We start from the raw sequence: 24,835 nt of genomic DNA on the forward strand, positions 1-24,835 counted from the left end.
CCCACTGTCTGTCTGCTTCACGTGGATAGCGCACGTGCGTCCCTGCCGCACTCTCCACTCGTCCCACCCTCTCCTCCCCCGCTGTGTCCACAAGTCTGTTCACTACGTCTACGTCTCCACTGCTTCCTGCAGCCTCTTCTTAAGTCAAGGAAAATTTATAGAATTTAGGTCGAAATGCACTCAGAATAATTTACAAAACTCCTATATACAAAGCTGGTATATTTAACACCAGGTTCAGATCATTTCTGAAGCCTTGAAACTCCCCCTTTAGCTCTGGGGAGGTCTGAGGTCTGACAGACTAGGGAAACACTGCCTTTTCCAGGATAACTGAATGTTGTCACAAAGATCCAAGGTGCCACACAGATCCTGCATTTGGTGGACTGGAGTTCCCACTGGGTGCCGTTCACGTCCCCAGTATACGCTTGCCTAAGCCTAGGTTCAGACCTCAGCTCCACAACCTTCTGCCTGATTAGCTTTGGTAGTTAATCTACAGATAAATCAGTTAATCTACAGAAGTTTAGTTTCCTCATGAAAAATCAGGGATATTTCTATCTCTCCTTAGTGTTGTTACAGGATTAAACAAGATGGTTCTTAAAAGCACTTAGCCTAATGCTGTACACAGAAAGAGTAGTCAATATGTGGCAATAATAACGGTAGCCATGGTTGTTGCTGTCTTTACTATCTATTATTATTATCCAATACATATTATCCATTATTCAATAAGCTCCAATAGATCTGACTAAATGCCCTCTCCCCACCAATTGCTTTCTTCAGCATTCCTCAGTGCAAAACGTGAGATGTGCTTTGATGATAAAACAGAATGTTTACCTTATCTTCAAGGCTCATTTGTACCCAACATACAATTGTTTAAAAATTGCATTTTATTATAAAAATCTTCAAACCTAGTGAAAAGTTGAATTTTGCAGTTGGCACATGTGCATTCACCATCTAGATTCTGCCTTTAACATTTTATCCCCCGCATTTCTGCTCTCTCTCTCCCTCCATGCATCCCTCTATCCATCCATTAATCCACCCCATGGTTTTGATTTGAAGAATTTCAAAGTGAATTGTAGACATTAAATATACCTTCCTCCTAAATACTTTAGCATGCATATTGTTAACTAGTATTTGTGTATACTTTTTTCTCTTTTGATGTAAAATTTACCCATGGTGAAATGTATAAACCTTACATGTATATTCTCTGAGTTTAACATATGCACACATCTTTGGAACCTAAACCCTTGTCAGGATGTAGAAGAGTCTCATTATCCCAGACAGTTCCCTCAAGCCTCTACCTAGCCAATTCTGACTCTCCCCCAGCAACCTCAAAACAACCACTGCTCTGATTATTGGGTACTATGGATTAGGTTTTTTCTGTTCTAGAACTTGGCATAAGTGGAATCATGCAGCATGCACTTTTAATGCCAGGCTTCCTTCACTCAACACATTTTTAACGTTAACCCACATTGCACCAATGCACCCTCTGAGAGTACAAACAACATTTTTTGAGTTGCTGCCAGCAAAAATCTTTCTCATTTTATCTTGCTCCATGTTAGACTTAAATTCCTATGCCATGCACACTTGTCTCATGGTCCCTGGCCCTCGCTTTCCGAGCTCAGGGCCTTTGCTCGCAGTCTTCCTCCCTGTGAGGCCCTGGCCTCTTGCCACCCCTTTCCAGCATTCCCTCCAGGGCTCATCTCCAGCCCCAGCACCCCCCTGACTCCTCTGAGGACTACCACGAGTTTCTCCCTGAGCTCTGGACAGAACTCCCAGCTCACTGATGGGTTTTGCTGCTGGTGATGCAGTCCTGCTTGTTGACTAGGAGGGAATAGGGGATGGAGAAAGGAGCTGAGTGTCTCAGAGAGGGGCACTCTTTACTTAGAAGAGCCAAATTAAGCAAGACAAGAGTGTTACCTGCAAGACCCCAAAGAGGAAAGGAGTGAGGAGAGAGAGAGAAGAAGAGCTGAGAGGATCAGCTCTGTCTGAGTGATGGACGTGAGTTGGGTTGAGGCTGATGGTACAGAAGGGAGAGAGGGAAGCTGTAAGGACTAACTGCTCTCATGTGTAAGTTGTCTAAGTATGAAATAACTGGATTGATTTTCCTCATGGCCGGTGGGAGTGCTTCTCCTTGCTACACAGTCATGCAACATACGTCTCATTTTCTCAAATAAACTGCAAGGAACTCTCTTACTATTGACTGGGACAAAGTTTCATAAGGTGTTTATTTTGTTCCCTGTGGTGACCTGCACACAGGAGCCACAGTAGATACCCACTGATTGCAAACGACACCTCTCCCCTGACTATTGGTTGTAGCAATTAGTTTTATTGATATTTGGGCAGCTGATTTTAAGGTGTATTTGACTGAATCGACCATCTCAGCCACTAGGCTTTGCAGCAGCTATGTCCACCAACTCTACCAAGAAAATGGGAACTGGAGACGTTTCCCATTTTATTGCCATTTTACTACCATACCATGGTAACATCTCACCACGAATGTTCATGATATAAGGTCAATTTTTGCCTTAAAAATATGGTCTAGTATCAACCTCTGTTCCTGTTGCTCTAAAATTAGAACACTTTGTACCCAAAGTTTTGTCCCTCGGACTTCAAGCCTAGTGCTTACATCTGTTTATAAGCCAGCAATAACTCCACTTGGCCTCCCTGGTGGCTCAGATGGTAAAGAATCTGCCTGCCAATGTAGGCTATGTGGGTTTGATACTTGGGTTGGGAAGATGCCCTGGAGAAGGAGGTGGCAACCCACTCCAGTATTCTTGCCTGTGGAATCCCATGGATAGAGGAAATTGGTGGGCTACAGTCCATGGGATCACAAAAGAGTCAGACACGACTGAACCAATAAACCACCACCATCAGCAATGTCTCCACTGGACATCAGTCTCTTAATTCTTCATGTTTCTTACTTCCCTAACCTGGTAGACTTCCACAATTAAGACAGATTCTTATTCAGTCTAACAAGAAGATCAAAAGCAATTCAGGGTCAGCAGACTCACTTTTATGCCTTTAATATTTTGTATTTTGCCAATATTTCAAGGTACTTTGAAGGTCCCCTGCTTTCTCATGCGGGCTGGGCACGAATGTTCAGGAGCGATCATTGTAATGACATCTCTCTGATTAAAAAGACAGCTAGTGAAATCGAGATGGAACATCAAATTCAGAAACATCATTAGCAGGATTCTATTTTGGCTGGGTCTAATCTTCTGCGGGGTCACCATGTTGCCTTCAATGAGTCTGACCATTTTATATCATTTAGATTGAAACAGACCCATCATGTCACAGGCAAATGCCTTTATCATATTTAATTAACCCAACACCATGTAATAATCTCCCTGGTAATTATCCCTTGCCAGCACTTGAAAGCATGAAGGAACAAATAAATCCTCCCAGCTGCAGGTATATGTAAGCTGTAACTTGGTGTCATGGCAGAAGAGTATTGACAAGTTACTGTGCAATACTAATTATACTAAGAAAATGTAAATGGCTTCATCAAAAAAAGAAAGAGCCAGATGGAAGGTTTTATATACTGTATTCTCATATGTTAGGAAATGGGGTATTAAAAAGGCATCCCACCCTCTGGATCAGAGAAGGAGGAATAAAGATACCTGTGTCTTTACGGATGCCAGACTGAACCTCCAACTGGGGAAACTGTTTGGAAGGAGGTAATATTCAGAAGGACATTAGTGGCTGTTGGTATTTAGGTCTCATGATGCTACCCAGGACATAGGTGAAGGAATATTACTTAGGCTGATGCTGCCTTTTTCTTGTGATAGTAGTTGCTGGAAAGAGAGATGGAGGGAACTGACCTGTTCCATGGTGCCCTGGGCTTTTCCTTCATGCTGGCAAATAATAAATTATTCACAAAAAGACACGTACCCACCATGTGGTGAATCAGTGGGCCTCCACTGAGCTGGTTTTTCTAATGCATCAGCAAGAACAGACTTACCTGAATACATTGCAGTTAAAAAACAAAATTCAGTTGGAAACAATAGACTTAAATCTGCAACAGCACATGGCAGAAAGGAAATTTGATTTCAAAGGTGAGATTTGGCAAGCCTGTGAATGCACTCTGCAAACTGCACAAGGAATTGGATTTTTAATAAGCGTAGAGTTAGTTCTGAGTTCTCTTGTTCATGAATTGCATACCATCTCACCCAGCTGCTGTCTCTAGCTAATGTCACCAGAGCCGAAGTGACAGCCAAAGTGTAACTGTGGCTTGGGAATCATTTGTGTCTGATTCTCTGGCTAGGTTGGGCTGCTACCTGCCATAACACATGGCTGTTATTAGCCTTATTAGAAAACAAATTTGGAAACCATTAACCAAGAAGGGTGTTTGAATAGTAATGTTCTCCCTTACTTTCCACTCCTTATTATTTCATCTGTGTGTGTGTGTGTATGTAGTGCCATTGTTACTCAACCAGTCAATCAAAATGCTGTTTATTATAAAAGTAATTCTCCTTAATTAGAGAAAATTTGAGACATAAAAAAGGAAGAGAAAGAAAAGCACTCAAGGGTTGCAGCCCAAACATGATCATTAGTAACAATTTACTGTAGTTATTTAGAGCCTTTTTCCTTTATGCATGCATTTTAAATTGGTTTAGTTTTTATATGGTTCGACTCATCATGAATCATATATTCAATATTCTGGTTAAAAATCATCATAAGTTTAGTCTATATAATTAAATTAGCTATAATTATGCTTTGAGCTGTATTACCATTCCATACGTAGATATCATTTTATAATTTTTACAGTCAGTTCTCAATGGCTACATAATATTCCTCTGTTTAGATATATCATATTTTGGTTAAGTATTTCCTTATTGTAGCATTCTTGAACTCAGTATTCTCAGTGTTTTTTTTTCTTTGTAGATTAAAAAATTTAAGCTGTGACTTTGGTATAAATTAAAATGTGTTTGCTTCATTTCATAATTCTTTTCACATTGTTTCGCAGTTTTTTTATAAACATTTTTCTTCAGTTCAGAAGCAAAGTTTTATTCTTTAATCAAACAATGGAGAGAGTGCATGCTTCCTCGACAGACCAGAAGGCCGTCTGGGGGCTTTACGGGGTCATCAGTCAGTGGGGAAGGGGCGGAGTTCGCACAGAGCGGAGCAGCGGTGGTGCTCAGGCTCCGGGTCTCAGATCCGGGCCCAGCATCCCTGCACGTGGCTCGGTGCCGCCGTCTTGAACTGCGCGCGGTCCTCCGACCCAGGTGTCAGCACAGCTGTGTCGTGCTTGGAAGTCTGGTCAGAGACACTGGGTGTAAGATCTCTGTAAGTGGCCCCAATGAGCAAGTGAAACTAGACAGGACCTAATGAAGCTCTGGTTCTTGATGTCTCATCGCAGAAAAAAATTCAGTGACAGACCAGGTGATAAGTAAGAAGTGGATCTATTTAGAGAGAAACTTAACTCCAGCGACAGTGTGGGCCATCTCAGAAGGCCAGTGCTGCCTTGAGAGAAACACACTCCAGAGAGTGTGGGCTGTTGTAGTTGAGAGTGTCCTGTGAACATAATTTTCAATGGTCATATATTTTTTAAAGGCAGAAAGCAGCCTTTCCATCAGGCAGAAAATTAATCAGCCCTGACAGAGAAGCAGAGCTGAGCATGGCGGCCTGTAATTAAGGGATGCATGCCCTTCGGATTATCTCATTAGTTTATCAAGAAAACATTTATTATAATTAATTCTCAGACAAGTTCTACCACTTCAAACCCACCCAACAAGGACTCTGAATCTGTCCACTCCGGGCAAAGCAAGACCTTCCGCTGGGTCCCCTGGATTTGGGCCGACTTTGCGCCTCCAAACAACCCTAGCATGATGTCTTATCTTAAGCAACCGCCTTATGCAGTCAGTGGGTTGAGTCTGACCACTTCCGGCATGGACTTGCTGCACCCCTCGGTGGGCTACCCAGCCACCCCTTGGAAACAGGAGAGGACGATGTTCACCTGAGCGCAGCTCGATGTGCTGGAAGCACTGTTTGTTAAGACCCGATACCCAGACATCTTCACGTGGGAGGAGGTGGCGCTGAAAACCAACTTGCCTGGGTCCAGGGTACAGGCAAGGTTTAAGAATCAAAGAGCCAAGTGCCGCCAACAGGGGCAGCAACAGCAGAATGGACGTCAAAACAAAGTGAGACCTGCCAAAAAGAAGACATCTCCTGCCTGGGAAGTGAGTTCAGAGTGTGGAACAAGTGGCCAGATCACTCCCCCTTCTAGCACCTCAGTCCCAGTCATTTCCAGCAGCAGTGCTCCTGCGTCTGTCTGGAGCCCAGCTTCCATCCCCCCATTGTCAGATCCCCTGTCCACCGCCTCTCCCTGCATGCAGAGGTCCTACCCCATGACCTATACTGAGGCTTCAGGTCATAGTCAAGGATATGCTGGCTCAGTTTCCTACTTTGGGGGGCATGGACTGTGGATCTTACTTGAGCCCTATGCATCACCAGCTTCCTGGACCAGGGACCGCACTCAGTCCCATGGGTACCAATGCAGTTACCAGCCATCTCAATCAGTCCCCAGCTTCTGTGTTCACCCAGGGATGTGGAGCTTTAAGCTTGGGTTTTAACTCAACCACTGATTGCTTGGATTATAAGGACCAAACTGCCTCCTGGAAACTTAACTTCAATGCTGACTGCTTAGATTATAAAGATCAGACATCTTCGTGGAAATTCCAAGTTTTGTGAAGACCTGTGATCTTCACAAAAATCATCTTTTTGTGGGTGATTTTTAAATATACTGTGCTGGATATTCCAGTTTTAGCCAGGCATTGGTTAAAAGAGGTAGATGGTATGATGCTCAGACTCCTCTTCTGATCAATGTCCTTGAAGGCATAGAAGGAAAATGGAAGGCCTTAGTGAGGGCCTACCGACCACCTACCGAAATAAACAAATCAGCCTACTTAATTCTTAAGTCCTGTCATAGTTCTAGATCATTGGTTTTCCTGATTCACAAGGTGATCGAAAGCAGTCTAGCCATGTGCAGCCAAATACCACCAAAAAGAAACAAGCAGAACTAAATTGTGAGGGGAAGGAGGGAAGGACATAGCCTTCTTAAGCAGAGGTATTCCAATGTTTTAGCTAATCCATGGCTGAATCTTAGGAATGGACAGTGTCTCAAGCTCATTCACGTTTCATGACCAACTGGTAGTTGGCACTGAAAAGCTTTTCAGGGCCGTGTGAATTGTGCGACTGACTGTCCTAGCTGCATTACTTTATTTAAAAACTAATGTTAATAAGGAGACAATATGTAGTTTAAGAGACAGTCAGTGTGTGTCTCGTAGAAATGGTACATCTGTGGTTTTTAGTCTGTGCTAGACTTCAAAACTGGAATCTCCTGTTATTATATGCAACCTTGAACTCCACCTCTGCAGGGTTTCTTCTGTGATTAAATAGGTTATAATTATAAGTAAATTCAGAGCAACTGAGTACTTATCTAAAAAGATTACCTTTGGCTGGAGGTGAGCTACACTGAAACTTTACAACAAAATGTCTCTGGACAAGGAGAATAAGAGAAGAGAAACGAAAGGACACTAATTCATCATGTAATTTACTTTTGGTAAGCCTAGCAGTAAAGAGACATTGGTCAATTGCTCTGACCCTGATGAATTTATAAACTGAGATCATCGTTGTTTATGCTTGCAGATGTTAACTGGAAAAGTTATATATGCATAAACCTTTCCTCCTGGTTTGGCAGATATGTATAATTATATTAAAATGGTTCTAGCACACACACACACAAAAGCCTCATAACTACTCTTTTGTGTTTAACTCCTTTAGCTACTCCTTTGTGTCTAGCTACTGAGATGAAGGTGCTTTCTAACTTTTTAGAATATTAAATGATAGTTTCATTAGTTAATCAAAATGCATTATGTACCAATTATATACAAAGCACTAGGCTAAACTGGTTATATTTGTGCTTAAAGCTTTTTCAAGTTTAGGAAGCTTTACTTAGGATGTCTAAAATAGGTGCCATTGAATCAAGTGGGATGTGTGCTTTTAAGGTTGTGGGTAGATGTTGCCTGATGGCTTTGGTGAAGCTCTGTTATTAATCTGTTTTACCAGCAGCACTTCATGAGTGCTTGTTTCACAAGTTCTAGGCAATAAATGTTATTTTCCCCCATGAGAAGAAGGTAGAGACCATGGCACAAGGATCTTTACTGGATAATGAACAAAATGTTGGTCCCATCCCTTTGTGGGATCCTCGTTACTTGTTACCCTCCATTGAGCCCTGTCTGACTGTCCTGGTTTTGGGGGAAGGATGGAGCTCAGAAACAAGGCATGCTTGGATTTTAAGGTCACAGAGCTGGTCAACTGGGACCAGAGCTTTTCCAGAAGACTCATTCCCTCTGCAGAGGGAAAGATAAATGGAGGTCCATTTCAAGAAAGAACAGCCAAAGAGCTTAAACTCTGATTCCAAAGGGTGGCGAAAGCTCAGCAGGACATCACACAGTCCTCCTAGCTGGGAGGACTCAGTCATCAACTATTCCAAGTGAAGCTCTGACCTGGAAGGCAGGATAGACACTGTCTTTAATAACAATAGGAACCACAGCCGCATTTATGGAAGGCATATCATGAGCCAGACTCTGTGCTAATCCTCCTAGATGACTTATCTTTTTTCATTCTCCCAATAACCCTAGTAGTAGGGATTTTGTTGTTGTTTAGTCACTAAGTCATGTCCGACTTTTTGTGACCCCGTGGACTGCAGTGTGCCAGGCTCCTCTCTCTTCCACTGTTTCCCAGAGTTTGCTCAGATTCATGTCCATTGAGTCGGTGATGCTATCCAACCATCTCATCCTCTGCCTCCCCCTTCTCCTTTTGCCTTTAGTCTTTCCCAGCATCAGGGTCTTTTCCAGTGGATTGGCTCTTCACATCAAGTGTTAGAACTTCATCTTTGGCATCAGTCCTTCCAATGAATATTTGGGGTTGATTTCCTTTAGACTTGACTGGTTTGATCTCCTTGTAGTCCCAGGGACTCTCAAGAATCTTCTCCAGCACCATTATCTAATAAGGCAGGGGACTTATTAGGCCCCTTTTATAGATGAAGAAATATAAACTCATAGAGCTTAAATAACTTTCCTAGTCATACAGTTTGTAACAGAATCAGGACCTGAACTCAGAGCTTTAGAAGGCATGTCCTTGAAACTGTCAGTTTGGTTCCTCTGAAGCTGACTGCGGATGAGATGTTATGTGAAAGTGACCTCTTAGAAACATTCCCAGGCAACACTGATAGGGAGGTGGGGAAGTAAAACTGGGAAAGGGGAGGGTGAGCAAGGGTGTAGTATCAGGCCAAGTCCTAGAGACGTAAATTTGGCCTAATCCCCCAGGGAAACTGGAGAGTTGTGGGTGGCACTTCCATGTTGGCCCATTACAGGGGAGGGGTCTCGAGTATTTATACCTCTGAACCAACCAGTCCAACCAGTTCTGGGGGCTTCTAGGATGAGAGACAAGCAGGAACATAAATGCCCAGACACTTCCTGTCCTCCCCGATTACAGGCAAAACAGATCCTGGCAGCCAGGATGCAGCCTTTGTAAAAGAGAAACACAGAGGCCCATGGTGTGCAGGCACTGGCTTGAAACTAACTGTTCATGAGTGTTGGATGTTAAATTGTTAGGAATTTTGCAAGCTAGTTAACCTCACATTGATAGCTTGAAATCAGCCACGGTGGGAGTAGTTACACCATGGAAATTGGCTTACATTACAAATTAGGGTTCTCCCATCCCCAGAGGTGGTTGTTAAATATTTACTGGCATACCACCGCAGGTGCTGGCTATTAGGAATGAATGCACGCTGGGACTGGTGTGCAGTAAAGTGGCAAAGAGGTCTGAGGGGATGTGGATGGAGCACTGATAGTATCTGCCGCCTTGCTAATCTATAGCAAGTGCTAAATGTATGTAAGCCAGCTCCTCCCCAACCCTCCTGCAGTCACACACACACACACACACACACACCCCTCCTCCAGTCACACACACACACACACACACACACACGGCAAGGCAGGGGGCCCTGAGAGGAAGGGAACTGGTGAGAAGGAGGGTGACCAGCTGGATTTCAGGGCAGAGTCACATCTCTGAAACTGGACAGGGCTGAGGTAGGAGGAACCACAAACAGACAAACCTAGGAAGAAGCTAGATAACAGCTAACGGAACGAGTGAGCATTTTATGGTGCCAGACACTGAGTTAAATGCTTCACGCTGGTGACTCTTCATGGGAGCCCTAGGAGGGAGAATTTACCATCATCTTCACCATCTCGTTTTTACAGATGATGAAACTGAGATTTAGAGAGGTAACTTGTCCAGTGTCATAGGGAAAGAATTGAGCTTTGAACACATTAAGTCAGATTTCAAAGGCAAATCTTTTTTAAGGCCAGAATACTTTCCTGGGAAGTCAACCCATGAGCCAGTGAGATGGGGTATAAGGTGGTAAAAGGGTCATCAGGATGCCCCAGTATTAATACCCCAATCTTACACAGTCTGATTGTCAGAAAAGGAAATGTAGAAGGAACACCAAAGCCAGAAGTAGTGGTTGGGTCTTGGTGTGGAAAGGATGGTACCCATCTCCCCTCAAGTGATGGAGCTCCAGATACACTGTCTTCCTCTCTCTGAATCAGCTCAAGGCTGGGGATCATCACACAGGATGCAGAGGCTGAGAAAGGCAGAAAAACCTGGGATATGGGCTGAGCCAGTGGACACATTTTCAATCAGGCTTGTCTGAATTCTCTTGTGGCAGCAAAGATAAATGTCCCTCTTATTCTCTGTGGTTTTCTCTGCCACTCTGTGAAAGTCCCTCGTCTCCTTCCTCTGGTTTGCCCACCTGGATTGATGCAGTGGTCAGCAGCAAGGAAGCGTGGCAGGGTCTTGGAAGTTGCCGCTGTAGCTTCATCACTGCCGAGCTCTGCGCCTTGTGCTTTGGTCCCCAGGGATCCTTTTACACGCTTTGACACGAGCAGTTTTGTAGGGGGAAGCAGTGGAGGTACTTGTCTCTGGGACACAGTGGAGGCATCTGAAAATTTCCTTTGAATATTAGCTCATTACAGTTTTCTGTTTGGGGTTTTTTTATCTTGGGCCTTATTCCGTAACAGTCTAGAGCTGCCGTTCAAGTGTCATTGTTCTCCAGTACTTTTGCACTTTCTTCTCACTTACAAACATAAAGCAACTTCACTGAAGCAAATTGAACAAAAAACCTTTCTTATTTTGCCGGTTACATTTTTTTCATTTTTTAAAATTTAATTTAATTTTATTTTTTAACTTTACAATATTGCATTGGTTTTGCCATATATCAACATGAATCCGCCACAGGTATACACGTGTTCCCCATCCTGAACCCTCCTCCCTCCTCCCTCCCTGTACCATCCCTCTGGGTCGTCCCAGTGCACCCAGCCCCAAGCATCCAGTATCGTGCATCAAACCTGGACTGGCCACTCGTTTCATATATGATATTATACATGTTTTAATGCCATTTTCTTAATTCATCCAAGAATATTGTTTTCCTTTACATCTAATTATTCAATGGAGCTTCCTTTAAAAAAAAAAAAAGTCTGTCTACCACTAAGTCAAGAATGTAGGTCTGGGCCATACTGCCTGGGTTCGAGACCCAGATCTTCCATTTACTGTGTACAACTTTAGATCTGTTCCTTACTTTCTGTATGTGTTGGTTTGTCCATCTGTAAATTGCAGCTACTTAACAGTACTTTTCTCACAGGTTATTGGGAGAGAGAAGTGGGTGCATATGCACAGAGCCCTTAGAAATACGTCTGGCCCAGAGTAAGTGCTGTGTATTGTCAGCTACAACCATGTATTCTTCAAGTTTTAATCTTGACCTTCAAGAAAGAATTCTTTTATTCAAGAAGCATTTATTCAGCACTTAGCATATGCTTGGTTTTTTGCTATGCTTTTCCTTATCTATTTTGTCTACTACAACTTAATTCTCACCACTGCACTGTGTTAAAGTCATTATTGTTCTTGTTTTCTGGGGTCTGAACCCTGGAAGTGCCATGTGCCAGGTGTGTTGCCCAGGATTGGTGAGGCTGTGCTGTAACCACAGACCAGCACAGGTCTCAGAATTTGTTCACAACACAGGTTTAGTTCTCTCTCTTGAGAAACCAAGTCAGGGAGCACTCCCCTGTGGGGGGGACTGCGTGAGCGAGGCTGCCCTGTCTAATTGCCCCTCCAGGACTAACTGTGCTCCTACAATTGCTACTGCTCAGAAAGAGCATTGGGAAAGTCTCCTTGGAGATGCTGTGACCTGGAAAGGAAAGGGGCCACTTCTGCCTACAGCCCACGTGCAAGAGCACCTCGAGGTCTTTGCCCAGTGGTCTTAGGAATCGTAACCCTCCCACGTGCCTGGAAGAACAGGGCAGGGTGCAGTGGGCGATGGAAGTCTTCACCACCCACATGTGATTTTGAGTGCATTGCTTAACCGTTCTAAGCCTCAGTTTCCTTATTCGTGAAATGGGAATGGAAATTGTACCTACTACTACTACGTATAGTTGTGATACTGAGTGAATGAGATATGAGAATGTAAAGCGTTTAGAACAGTACCTGGCACACAGGAAACAGCCGTTTTGTGGTCACTAGTATCATTCTCTGCAGGAGAATAAACAGTGCTTCATAAATCAGGGGTTTCCATAGCCACCGCTTTGGACTCAATCATGAGTGAACTTGAGTTTCAGCTCTGTCACTTACCGTCTGTATGAGCCTGGGAAGTATTTTGCCTTCTCTTACCTTCACTTTCCTCATCTACAAAATGGAGTGGACTCATACCCTTCTCACAGGCTGTGTCAAGGGTAAGATCACTAACATGTATCGATTCTTCAGTAAGATGAGCCAAGTGTTTAAAATCTGGTGCATCAGCTGAAGAAACTGAGCCACAGAGAGGTTAAGTAAGATGCTTGACATTCTCTAGTACATTGGTGAACATTGGAGCTAGGATTAAAAACCAGGTGGTTTGGCTTCTCAGCCAATGACCTTAACTCGTACACCTCACAGCCTCCCGGAGACCCACTAAGAAAGCTCCCACCACAGGGCCAGATACACTGCTGATCCTCTCAGCATCAGTGCATTCCTTCTTTGCTTGAATGCATGCTGAAGAAAATATCCTTTAGCTTGTTCCTGGACTAGATTCCTTTTGAGACATATACTGTTGGCTGTTTTCTGTGAATGGATGGAGGTGTGAAGAGAGGAATAGGAAAGGGTAGTATTTATGCCATGTGCCTTTACAAGAGTCTCAAAACCTGTATACAAAAGAGCCTAGCACAGAGTTGGTGCTCACTGAGCAGGAGCCCTTGATTATTTTTAATAAGCAGTCATGCTTATGGGGGGGTCTCAGGAAAGTGGGACATGCAAAAGGACCAGATGGACATAGTGGCAAATTTACTAATACACGAGCAGCCTGCAGGCAGGGTCTTTTCACATAAGAATCTATTCGGTTTTGGAAGCACTGGTTTCAACTGAATGAGGAGGTTAAATCCATACTCTGTGTTCTAGTTTCATTGTACCTTGATGGGATGACCATGAAGTTGGCTTTCTTACCAGAGTAAACACCCGGTAATTAAAGGTATAATAAGACATGGGGGAACTGTCTTGGGAAAGAACTGGTGAGGAAACTTCATTCTGCCCTTTCTCTACCAGGGAAGAGCTAGGGGGTTGCACTTCCTGCTGTAGTGCAGATAGAGAACTAAGTGTCCTAGCACTTTGCACACAACTAAAGCCCTGAAATTTTGGTTAAACCCTGAGACTCAGTTACCGAGCTCAAAGTCAGTGTCTGCTATGTGCCAGCTACTGTGGTTTTCACAGACATCCACTTTACCTTTCTCAGAAAACTGATGAAAGCAAGGTTCTTATAACTACTATACAGATGAGGAAGTTGAAGATCAGCCTAGCGAGACCTGATGTCAGTCCAAATGTTGCAGAACGGACAATCAAAAAGATGTAACAGTGCGGAGATGTAGTATCAAGATGGTTCCAAGGCCTTTATGTTCTGTAACTCCACAGCATGTTCTTTGTGAACAGTATCCCCTAGAGTTGGGCAATTTGAGTAACCCCGTGTGGGCATGAGCTGAAACATTAAGTAGATGCAACAGGCCTTGTCTTTCCTGACAGTTTTGTACTCTGGTCCATAACATATCTATGTTGCTTGTCTAATGCTATGTAACAAATTACTCTAAGACTTAGTGGCTTAAAATTGCAAAATTTATTATCTCAAAGCTTCTGTATGCCAGAAATCAGATGAGGAAACTGAGGTACAGAGAAGTTGCCCAACATCACATAGCTGGTTGGTGCTTAGGTTGGTGCTCTGGCTACATAAAGGCTGCAGTCATCTCCAGGTTCTACTGGGCATGGGCTCACTTCCAAGCTTACTTATGAGGCTGGTGGCAGTATCCTGCCCTTGAGGCTGCTAGGACCTTACCTCCTTGTTGGCTCTTGGCTGGGGGAAGCCTTCGGTTCCTTGCCATATGGACTTCTCTGTAGATCAGTTTGCAACATGGCAGCATGCTTTTCCAGAGTGAACAAGCAAGAAGAGACAAAGATCCAAAAGGCCAACAAGACAGAAATCATAGTCTTCAGCAACGTAATCACGGAGGAGGCATCCCACCCCCATTGCCATATTCTATTAATTAGAAGCAAGTCACTAAGTCCATTCCATGCTTAACAGGAGGGGTTACCCAAGAGCATGCATGCAGGATGGCAGGGATCTCTGAAAGTTAGAAACTGCCTACCACACCATCTGTGATTACTTGAATGCAAAATAATGCTTCAAATTACTTATGCTGAGTAAAATTGTCTTTCCAGATACACTTGCTTGTCTTGAGAAGTCATGCGCCCCCTTGTACCTGCCTACATGCTCTTCATAGCATAAAGCATCCCATTCTGCAAAGCCCAGGATAGCCATCAAGCTTTACTGGTCTAGACATATTAAGTCTCTTTTGATAACTTTCTATCCAGCTGCTTTGATCCATGATGCTAAAGCCAGGAGACCTGCTAAGTTCTGAGTGATGGAGCATTGCCATGTAGCTGCCATGTCCTTTCTACATAGTACATGCTGGTCTTTGAAGTAGTCTCCCTGGAGTGGAAGACTTTCTGCTTTCTCATGATGCAGACTTTGCCTCAGACCCCATCGCAGCTCCTCTTTGGGAATGGCCTTTGGAATCCCACCAAAACAAAACAAAAATCTGCCTCCTTTAAGATGTGATCACCAGAAAGTATTTATTACCTATGGCTGGCTGGGAGGCATTCCTTTCCTTATTTATTATTCCATTTTCTTCCTAGAACTAAGAGTTTTGATCTCAGCCCTAACCAGAGCCCTAGTATAACAGCTTTATGCTTTGGGCACATAGGCAATAGGAACTGGTATTTAATCATTTCCAAATTTAAGACATGGCAAAGACTACCACCTCCCTTCCTATCTTTCAATAGGGGATTTAAAATGTTAGATTGACTGTCTCGGGGACTGACATCCTAGATTGTGAATCCTGGGATAGTTTTAAATAAAAGTGTATGTATGCGAAAAGAGAATGATCAGGAATCCACCCTGAGGATTGCTTGATATGTTCATAAATCTCGGATGGAAATATTGAGATCCCAGAGAGTGAGGAAAGGTGCTGGGCTTTGTAGCAGAAATGAAAGAAAGCCTTGAAGTGTAAAGATTGGGGAGGGAGGAGAATAAAGCTTGAGTAATCAGCCTATTAGAAGTTACTTTTTAAAAGTAACTTAAAAAAGCACAAGTCTATGCCATGTGCTAAGTTTCATTATAAGCACTTGAAACATTTAACTCCTAGGAGGAAAGTGTAAGTTGCCCCATTTTACAGATGAGGAAACTGAGGGACAGAGAAATTGAGCACTTGCCCAATGTCACACAGCTGGTAGGAAGCAGTCCATCTTAAGAACCTATGTCTCTACCATTGCACTTTGCTGCTTCCCAGAACCATCCATCCAGAACAAAGCAGAGGCTGCTCCAGGAATTCCTGTGCAGAGCTCAGGGGTCCCTGTGAAATCAGGCTGCTCGCACAGCAGGGCTTATTCTCCAGGGTTCTGGAGAAATGATTGCTTACCTGAGGCAAAAGTAATTTAAAGTAGGTTGTACAGAAGAGAGGGCTTGGGAGTAGATGTAGAAGGATGGTCAGTGGTTCCAAAGAGCAGGGCTGTAAGAGGCAGAAAGGAAAGCCAGAAAAAATGGGAAATGAGGATTTAAACTCACCTAGGAATTTCCCCATAACCAATCAGCTCTACTTTGGGAACTTCCCCGGGTACTACCCTCTCCCACTGGAACCAGATAGCTGGAGTTGTTTAGACTGGGGAATGCAGTGACCCAGGGTGTCTGTGTGAGTGTGTGCTTACTCTCACATTTTTGTGTAGCAGATGGTGGCAGGAGGATACTGGGGGGAGGTTAAGTGCAGACTAGGGAAAGGAGGAGGGTCATGTCTTGTCGCACACACATACCTTTGACAGCAAATCGATCTGTCCCCCGAAGAGCCAGGCACATCTGTACATGTGCATTATGTCAGCGGCACCTTTCCCAGACAGGTGCACTTCCGGGGACACAGTCTCTGCCCTTGTGCCAAGAGCAGATTTCTTTTGCCCAGGATTTCAGGTGCATAGGTGATTGATATAAACAAACTGAAAACTTGGTTTAAATCAAGCAACGAGTTTTGCAACACATCTAATGACACAATCTCTTGTTCCCTTTTCATTTGTAGCAACTGGGGGGAGAGAAAGGCTACTGCTGCTGCTGCTAAGTCGCTTCAGTCGTGTCCGACTCTGTGTGATCCCATAGATGGCAGCCCACCAGGCTCCCCCGTCCCTGGGATTCTCCAGGCAAGAACACTGGAGTGGGTTGCCATTTCCCTCTCCAATGCATGAAAGTGAAAAGTGAAAGGGAAGTCGCTCAGTCGTGTCCGACTCTTAGCGACCCCATGGACCGGAGCCTACCAGGCTCCTCCATCCATGGGATTTTCCAGGCAAGAGTACTGGAGTGGGGTGCCACTGCCTTCTCCAAGGGAAAGGCTAGTACTATACATTTAAGAGGAAAACCATGGGCATATTTACAGACCCAAGTGATTACAACAGAATTGGTTTATTAGAAAGTGCTGTCTTCACTTCCCCTGCAAAAATTCAAGGAAGGACCCGGGGATTCAAGGAAGTGGAGGAGCCCTCTCTCATTGCCAGTCCTTCCTGTGCTGTCTGATAAAGGGTGTAGCCAGCAGGCTAGAAGCAACTGCAGGGGAGCAAGGGATATAAATATTCAGTCGTGACAGTCCCTAAAGGATAAATGACAGCAGCCTGTGCAACGTGCCTTCTGCTCATTTTGAACTGACTCTTCTCTTCCACACCCGAGCTGACATATTAGTAAATTGATTCCAGGTGATGCTGACATTTTGTAATTATCACTATCTATAATTTTCATCTTATTCCATTGAATATTTTGATCATTTAAAATAGAGTAGCATACCTAATAGTGGTCATTAGTTTAGCTCAAGGGAAAATTCATGGTTTAATAAACTCACTCTAGAAATAACTTACCAAAATTACAATTGGCATGATTACCTTCCTATTTTTTTCATAAAAAAATAAAGCAGACTAATTTTATCCAAGCTGACAGCTTTTCTCTTTCAAACTGGCTCATTGTTCTATTGTTTTCTTAGAGGAAGGAAAGACATCCATAACACAGTAGTAGTAATAAAAAACGCAATAACCGAACACACAAAAACAAGGGTTATGTTTCATCTTACGTTTGGCAGGAGCTGAACACTGTACATTCTCTTATTTTCTGACTCACCATGGACTGGAGCAAGGAGAGCCCTGTGGCTTTGAAACAAGGTCACATTTGGGGGAGTCGGAGTCAGAACTCTGGCCTGCTTGTCTGCAGGGGCCACTTTGTGAGGATAGACTGGGCAGGCGGCGGTTCCGGGCTTTACTCCCTTTCTTCCCTCAGTGTCCGTTTTTGTTTTAAAGGTATCTTCTGCAGCCTGCCTCTAGGTTCTTTTTAGGTATCATTTCTGAACGATAAAAGGGCCAGTTTTAACATGTAGGCAATTATTTTTTAAAAGGTGCTGGGTCAGTTTTGACTGGGACCAGGCAGTGCTGTTGGGCTACCACAGGGGAGCTTTTTGCCAGTTGGCCAATAGGTGGAAAATTGGAGTATTCCCCGTATTCCTTCAACTCTGGGGAACACAGTCCCCAAGGGGCCTGACTATTGTTTCACTTGCTGGCAGTTTGGGGTTTGTGAGTTTATTTAAGGGAATAATGGTTGGAGATTATCTTAGTGGAAGCAAGCAATGTTGATATACATATTGGCGCCCTGATGGTTGAGGTCATTCTTCATTTATTCATCTAGCTACCCACTCACCCTCACTCATCAAGCATCTGATCATCCTGTATTCATCTACCTATCCATCCACCCATCGATTAATCTGTCATCTATCCATCCATTTATCCATCTATCCATCCACGCACCAACCCATTTACCCACCTGTTTACCTATAAATCCATTTATCCATTCATGCTTTCATGCATCTACCCGCTCAACTACCCTCTCATCCATAAAGATACTCTTGTCCATCCATACAACCACCCATCCTTAAAAAATAATTTAGCAAACATTTATCAAACCTCTAGGCTTTGGTAATAGAGACACTTAAGTCACAGTTCTGTCCTTAAGGAGCTTATCATATCATACAAGAGTCATAAGCAAAAATTACATAGTAGAATGCTGAGCTCTCCTATAGGGAACTATGCCATGTGGCTGTGGGAATTCTCCAAGAAGGACCGGCTTGTTTTGAATGATCCAAAAATGATGTGCATTTGCAAACCATAATGTTGCACATGGTAAATATGGGAGTTACTACTGGGTGGGAAAAATGACAACAGGAAATTGGGCAGTGGATGAATGTCCAGGCCCTAAGTTCTCTCTGCGTATTGGTTTGCTGTTCAGTAGAACCACTCATATGCAGGTGGGGACCCTGCCAGGAAGCAGAAAGTATTGGGGTATTATTAAGGCACCAGGCAGGTGAAGGAAACGGAAGCAAGGTCTCAGAAAGCCAAACAAAAGAACTAGGATTCAGGATAGGCATCTGGTTCTGAATGAAGGGAAACAGAAAAGAATAAACTAATGGAGGGATGAAGAGATACACAAATGAACTATATATATATGTGGATAAATACATCTTAGGTTACAGATGAAATTGCAAACTCATATTCAATCAACATAGACACTGAATATAACTTTGCCTGATGACATCTTTGACCAAAACCAAGCCAATAACAACAACATCAGCTCCATCACAATGCACAGGCAGCAGCCGGCCTTCTCTCTGCTTTGCTCCTGCTGTTGGTGAGCCTGCAGGAATCCTCCCAGGCACAAACTGCCTTTCAGATCCAACTGCCTGGCACTCAGCTCTGCAAAGAGGCCTGGGTGAGGCCTTTATGACTTTCCCAGAGGCCTCTGGTCTCTATTGAAACACAGCAGCTGTTACCAGGGGCAACTCCACTTCCCAAACAAGAACATAGGCTGTGTGGAGCTTTTCCAGGTGCTGTGGGCCCAGCATTGCCAAAAATGCCCGAGACTCACACAGTCTCCTCCCCACCATGGAGCTTAAATAGATTGGAAGCAAAAGCTTGTTGACAACAGGTGTGGCTCGATGTGAGAAAATGTTCCATTCCATTATTGCAGGGTTGGCACCAAGGGGCATTTCCTGGGGAAGAAACAGGCTTCCAGGAGCATGGGAGACCTATACCCAGAGCAGAAAAGAGCCCACTTCCTCCCTTTCAGGGCCGAAGACCCCACCACTAGATGAGCAGGTGCTCCTCATACATACAGAAGTTTCCATAGCCAAAGGAAGGCTGGGCAGGGAGGTGTGGGCTTCCCAGCCAGGAAACTCCAACCAGCTGACTGACTAGGCTCTTTGTGCTGGTGGGGAAGTAGCTGCATCGTCATTAACTCAGCTAGATTAACTTGCTCGGCAGAATCTAACAAAGCTTGAGACAGAGTTTGGGCTCTGAGGGCACAGAGAGGCAACCTCTAGGAGGTGGGGGTCCAGCCCTGAGACTACTTGGCAGAAACCCCAAGGACATTAGAGAACTTTTATTCATTTGAAAAATCTGGCTAGTGATTCCTTCTATCCCTGACCTGTCTTAGGGGCAAAAATAAATTCTGCACTGAGCTAAATAGAATTGGTTGCTTATGTGATATTCTAATTTCAGTGAGAAAACTGTTCAATTTTCTACTTCTTTGAGATGTCCTCGCCTTCTGATTGTAAGGGGTCATCTATACTAGGGTTCTATATGCAAATTACTAGGGCAACAAGTAAGGATAGAGAGAAACATAAGAGGCAATGGCAGCTCTGTTATAAGAAACACTAGTAATCAGAGTATTCTTAGTTATTAAGGATTAAGTCCATGGAGGGAAAGAGTTAAATGGATTTAGAAAAATTTTTGTTAAATACTGATTTTTTTTCATAATATTATACTTTGTCAGAAACTCAATTTGCTTTTTCCTTCTATCTCCTCGGGCTCCACATATAGGTTCACATGGAGGAAGGTAACCATTTTTCACTCATTTCCAAGACCTAGAATCCTATGTATTGGGATCCTAATGTATTAAGGTGGGCAAGGATGGTGCAGGATCAGATTGACCTTGAAAGTTCAGTGGTTTAACAGCACAGACTTCATTTCCTACTCACGCAGCAGTTCTGGGCCAGCAGTTGAGGTCTGAGAGTCTCTTCCATGAGGTCATTCAGGAACCCAGGCCAATAGGCGGCTCAGCCATTTTCCATGTATCAACATCCCAGCCCTCCAGAGTGAGGGACTGTCACAGCTGCTCACAGGGAGGTTTTTATGACCTGCAGCTCAAAGTGGCACACAGCCGCCCCTCATGGTCACATGACCACCTACCTGCAAGGGAGGTTGGGAAATGTAGTCCAGCTGAAAGAAAGGAGCACTGATCAGGGTGGACAGCTAACGGTCTCCTCCACACAGCTTTCATCATTGTTGTTTGATCCCCTCATTACTGGAGGCTTGCTGTGAACACTGCATTGTGATAGGAGCTGAGGATATAGGGAAGGAAGAAAAAAGCGCTAATGACTAACTGTAAAAGTCATTAATGACAATTTTGATAAGGGCTACACAGGAAAGCTACAGGGCAGCATGACAGCTGGTGACTATCTCTAGATGAAGGGGAAAGAGGAAGATTTCTGAGAAGTGACCTTTGTGCTGCAGACAGGAAGACAGAAAGACAGCCAGGCTAGAGCATGTGGAAGAGCATTTTCAGAAGAGGAACTGCAAGTGAAGAGCCCTGAGGCAGAAAAGAAGTTAGAACATTTTAGACCCCTCCAAGAGGGCAGTGGGGGCTTATGCACATTGAATAAGCCATAGATAAGTTTGAATGAAGCAGGAAATATGGGTGGGGGTGAGACTGTAGAGGACTTCATGGGCTGAGTCAGAGAATAAGGGCTTCTTTTTAAGAGCAACGGGGAGCCACTTGTTGGTTTAAGAAAAACTTTGGTATGATTAACTATGGTTTTTAAAATTTTGTTCTGTTTAACGGAGCCAGAGTAAGGAGGCTATTGCAGTCTTTCAGGAGAGTGATGGGGTACTTGGTTTAGGGGGCTGGCAGGGGAGACAGAGAGAAGTGGGATGGGTTGGAGAAGTATGTAGGAAGGAGAAGAGATGGGACTCATGTCTATAACAAGTCTGGAGGCAGCCCTGGGGTCCTAGGTAGGCAGGCTCAGGTTGGCACTTGGGTCATTTGATAGACGGGTTAGCCATAACCAGTCTATCCTTTCTCTCTGTAGTTTTACTGGTTTCTTGACTTCAGACCTATTTAATAAAAGTCAGCTCTTTAAAATGGATATTTGGTGGAGCTCAAATTCCTCCTCACTCTGCACTTCTGTGGACTTTGATTAGTATTCATGGTAGAGTGGTACACCTGATGTCCTCAGCAGGCAGTTCCAACACCAGTGGAGAGAGGTACAAGATAAATCACTCCAAGTAAATGACTAATTAATCATGCTCTTGATTTTAATAACATATACTGTCTGGCTCAAGATTCAGCTGTCTATAATCTTGCATTCTATTCTAAAATTTTGGTAATCAGTAAAGCCACCCATGGATTCCTAATTGATAATGGCTCTTTCCTTCTTTTAAAACAGTTCAGAATCAAGGCATATTCTCACGACCATATGAAGAGGAATGAAGGGAGAATGTGTGTGTGTGTGTGTGTGTGTGTTTACTTCAAAAAAAATTCCTAGATATTTCAGGATAATCTGTGAGACAAATTTGACACTCACACATTGAAAATGTGTAAACTCATTCTGAAAATATCTGTGCCAGAGGGCTTGCTTGCTATGTATCTGTGCTCCTTCAAATCAGAAAACTGTTATTTTCAAGGGTGGACAAGTATGGTGAATACTTAGCAGTAAAACATGCCTCACTTGTGCATGGCCTCCAAAACTTGTACATCCATAGTGCTAGGCACCATTTGAAGATTCAAAATTTCGAGTGAGTCATGGCTCCACTTATTTAGAAGAGAGTGCTCCATAAAATACCCCACTCCAGTACTCTTCCCTGGAAAATCCCATGGATGGAGGAGCCTGGTAGGCTCCAGTCCATGGCATCGCCAAGAGTCGGACATGACTGAGTGACTTGCCTTTCACTTTTCACTTTCATGCATCGGAGAAGGAAATGGCAACCCACTCCAGTGTTCTTGCTTGGAGAATCCCAGGGACGGGGGAGCCTGGTGGGCTTCTGTCTATGGGGTCGCACAGAATTGGACATGACTGAAGCGACTTAGCAGCAGCAGCAGCAGCAGCAGCAGCAGCTCCATAAAATAAAATACAATTCACTTGCAAAGAGTTTATCTCACTTGGCAAAATGAACCCATGGTCTTAATACTAAAGATAGTTCTCCACTGAGCTGGTCTCAGGCTGGGCCAGGTAAATATTTGGGCAAGGTAAATACCCAGAATTCTTCTGGAAAAAGAGTCCCAAACTTTTAAAATGACTTCTTTGCCTTACTCATTTGTATAGGTGGACATGGCCAATTTACTGGTATCAATATGTACACTGCAAAAAACAAAACTAAAAAGGATATCAGAGCATATACCTTGGCAGGGGGGCGTGGAGGGGGGGTGGGTAAACAGAAAACATGTCCCATTTGACTCATTACATTATTTGAAGGAAATTGCCATTGGGAAGGTGTGATGGGGTGGGGCTGATATCTGATGATGCTAGAAAAAAATACACTGACTGTGTGCAAAGACTTGAATATCATATATATATATATATCTGTGCTGTGAGCTTTATCCTGTGAACCAACCAAAAATGTTTTCAGTTCAGTTCAGTCATTCAGTCGTGTCCGACTCTTTCCGACCCCATGGACTGCAGCACGCCAGGCTTCCGTGAGCTTGCTCAAACTCGTGTCCATCGAATCGGTGATGCCATCCAATCATCTCATCCTCTGTTGTCCCCTTCTCCTCCTGCCTTCAATCTTGCCCAGCATCAGGGTCTTTTCCAATGAGTCAGTTCTTAGCATCAAGTGGCCAAAGTATTGGCGTTTCAGCTTCAACATCAGTCCTTCCAATCAATATTCAGGACTGATTTCCTTTAGGATTGACTGGTCCCTTGCAGTCCAGGGGACTCTCAAGTGTCTTCTCCAACACCACAGTTCAAAAACATCAATTCTTCAGTGCTAAGCTTTTTTCATAGTCCAACTCTCACATCCATACATGACTACTGGGAAAACCATAGCTTTGATCAGACAGACCTTTGTTGGCAAAGTAATGTCTCTGCTTTTTAATATGCTATCTAGGTTGGTCATAGCTTTTCTTCCAAGGAGCAACTGTCTTTTAATTTCATGGCTGCAGTCACCATCTGCAGTGATTTTGGAGCCCCCAAAAATAAAGTCTGTCATTGTTTCCATTGTTTCCCCATTTATTTGCTATGAAGTGATGGGACTGGATGCCATGATCTTAGTTTTCTGAATGCTGAATTTTAAGCCAACTTTTTCACTCTCCTCTTTAAGTTTCATCAAGAGGCTCTTTAGTTCTTCACTTTCTGCCATAAGGGTGGTGTCATCTGTGTATCTGAGGTTACTGATATTTCTCCCATCAATCTTGATTCCAGCTCGTGCTTCATCCAGCCTGGCATTTCACATGTACTCTTCATATAAGTTAAATAATCAGGATGACAATATACAACTTTGACGTACTCCTTTCCCGATTTAGGTGCTACTTATCGAGCAGTTACTATATGTTAGACATATGCATCACCTCACTCAATCCTCAATAATAACCTTAGAAGTAGGAATTATTACTTAAATTGGTTAGAGAGATCTGTAGCCCAGAGAGGTTAAGAGGTTTCTACAGGGTTTCATAGCCAGTAGGGGAAGCAGGGCCGAATCCTGAGTCAGGCTCCAAGAAGATGACTAGGTCATCGTGCCCTTGATTCTAATAACATACACCACCTGGCTTGAGATTGTCTGTCCCCAGTGTTACAGTCTATTCTAGAAATGTGATAAAGCCGCCGATGGATCCTCAACTGATAACAGTTTCTTATCTTTTAGAAAAGTTAGGAGTCAAAGTCTATTCTAGTGACTGTATGGAGGCAACTGGAGGGAGGAGGCGTGTGTGTGTGTGTGTGTGTGTTAATCTCAAAAGCCATTATTGATGCTACAGGATAACCTGAAAATTTAAATCTGAAAATCCAAAACCTGACATGTAATTCCAGTGTTTAACCTAGGTCACAATAAATAGGAGAATGGGGTAATCGTATTCCCTGAAGCGTTCCACTGCTACATACAATTCACGAGATGTAAAATCTTCTCCAAGAAGTACCCCGTTTGAATA

At 43.7% G+C, this 24,835-nt stretch overlaps 1 protein-coding gene and 1 pseudogene across 1 annotated transcript in view; both read left to right on the forward strand.

Moving 5' to 3' along the window:
* On the forward strand, positions 1 to 23,098 carry LOC129630825 (homeobox protein OTX2-like; annotated as a pseudogene).
* CDH13 (cadherin 13) overlaps positions 1 to 24,835 on the forward strand; it is a 1,017,465-nt gene that overhangs the window by 120,477 nt on the left and 872,153 nt on the right. The window lies entirely within an intron of this gene.

This window comes from Bubalus kerabau, chromosome 17 (genome assembly GCF_029407905.1).
Source record: "Bubalus kerabau isolate K-KA32 ecotype Philippines breed swamp buffalo chromosome 17, PCC_UOA_SB_1v2, whole genome shotgun sequence".
NCBI classification, from domain to species: domain Eukaryota; kingdom Metazoa; phylum Chordata; class Mammalia; order Artiodactyla; family Bovidae; genus Bubalus; species Bubalus kerabau.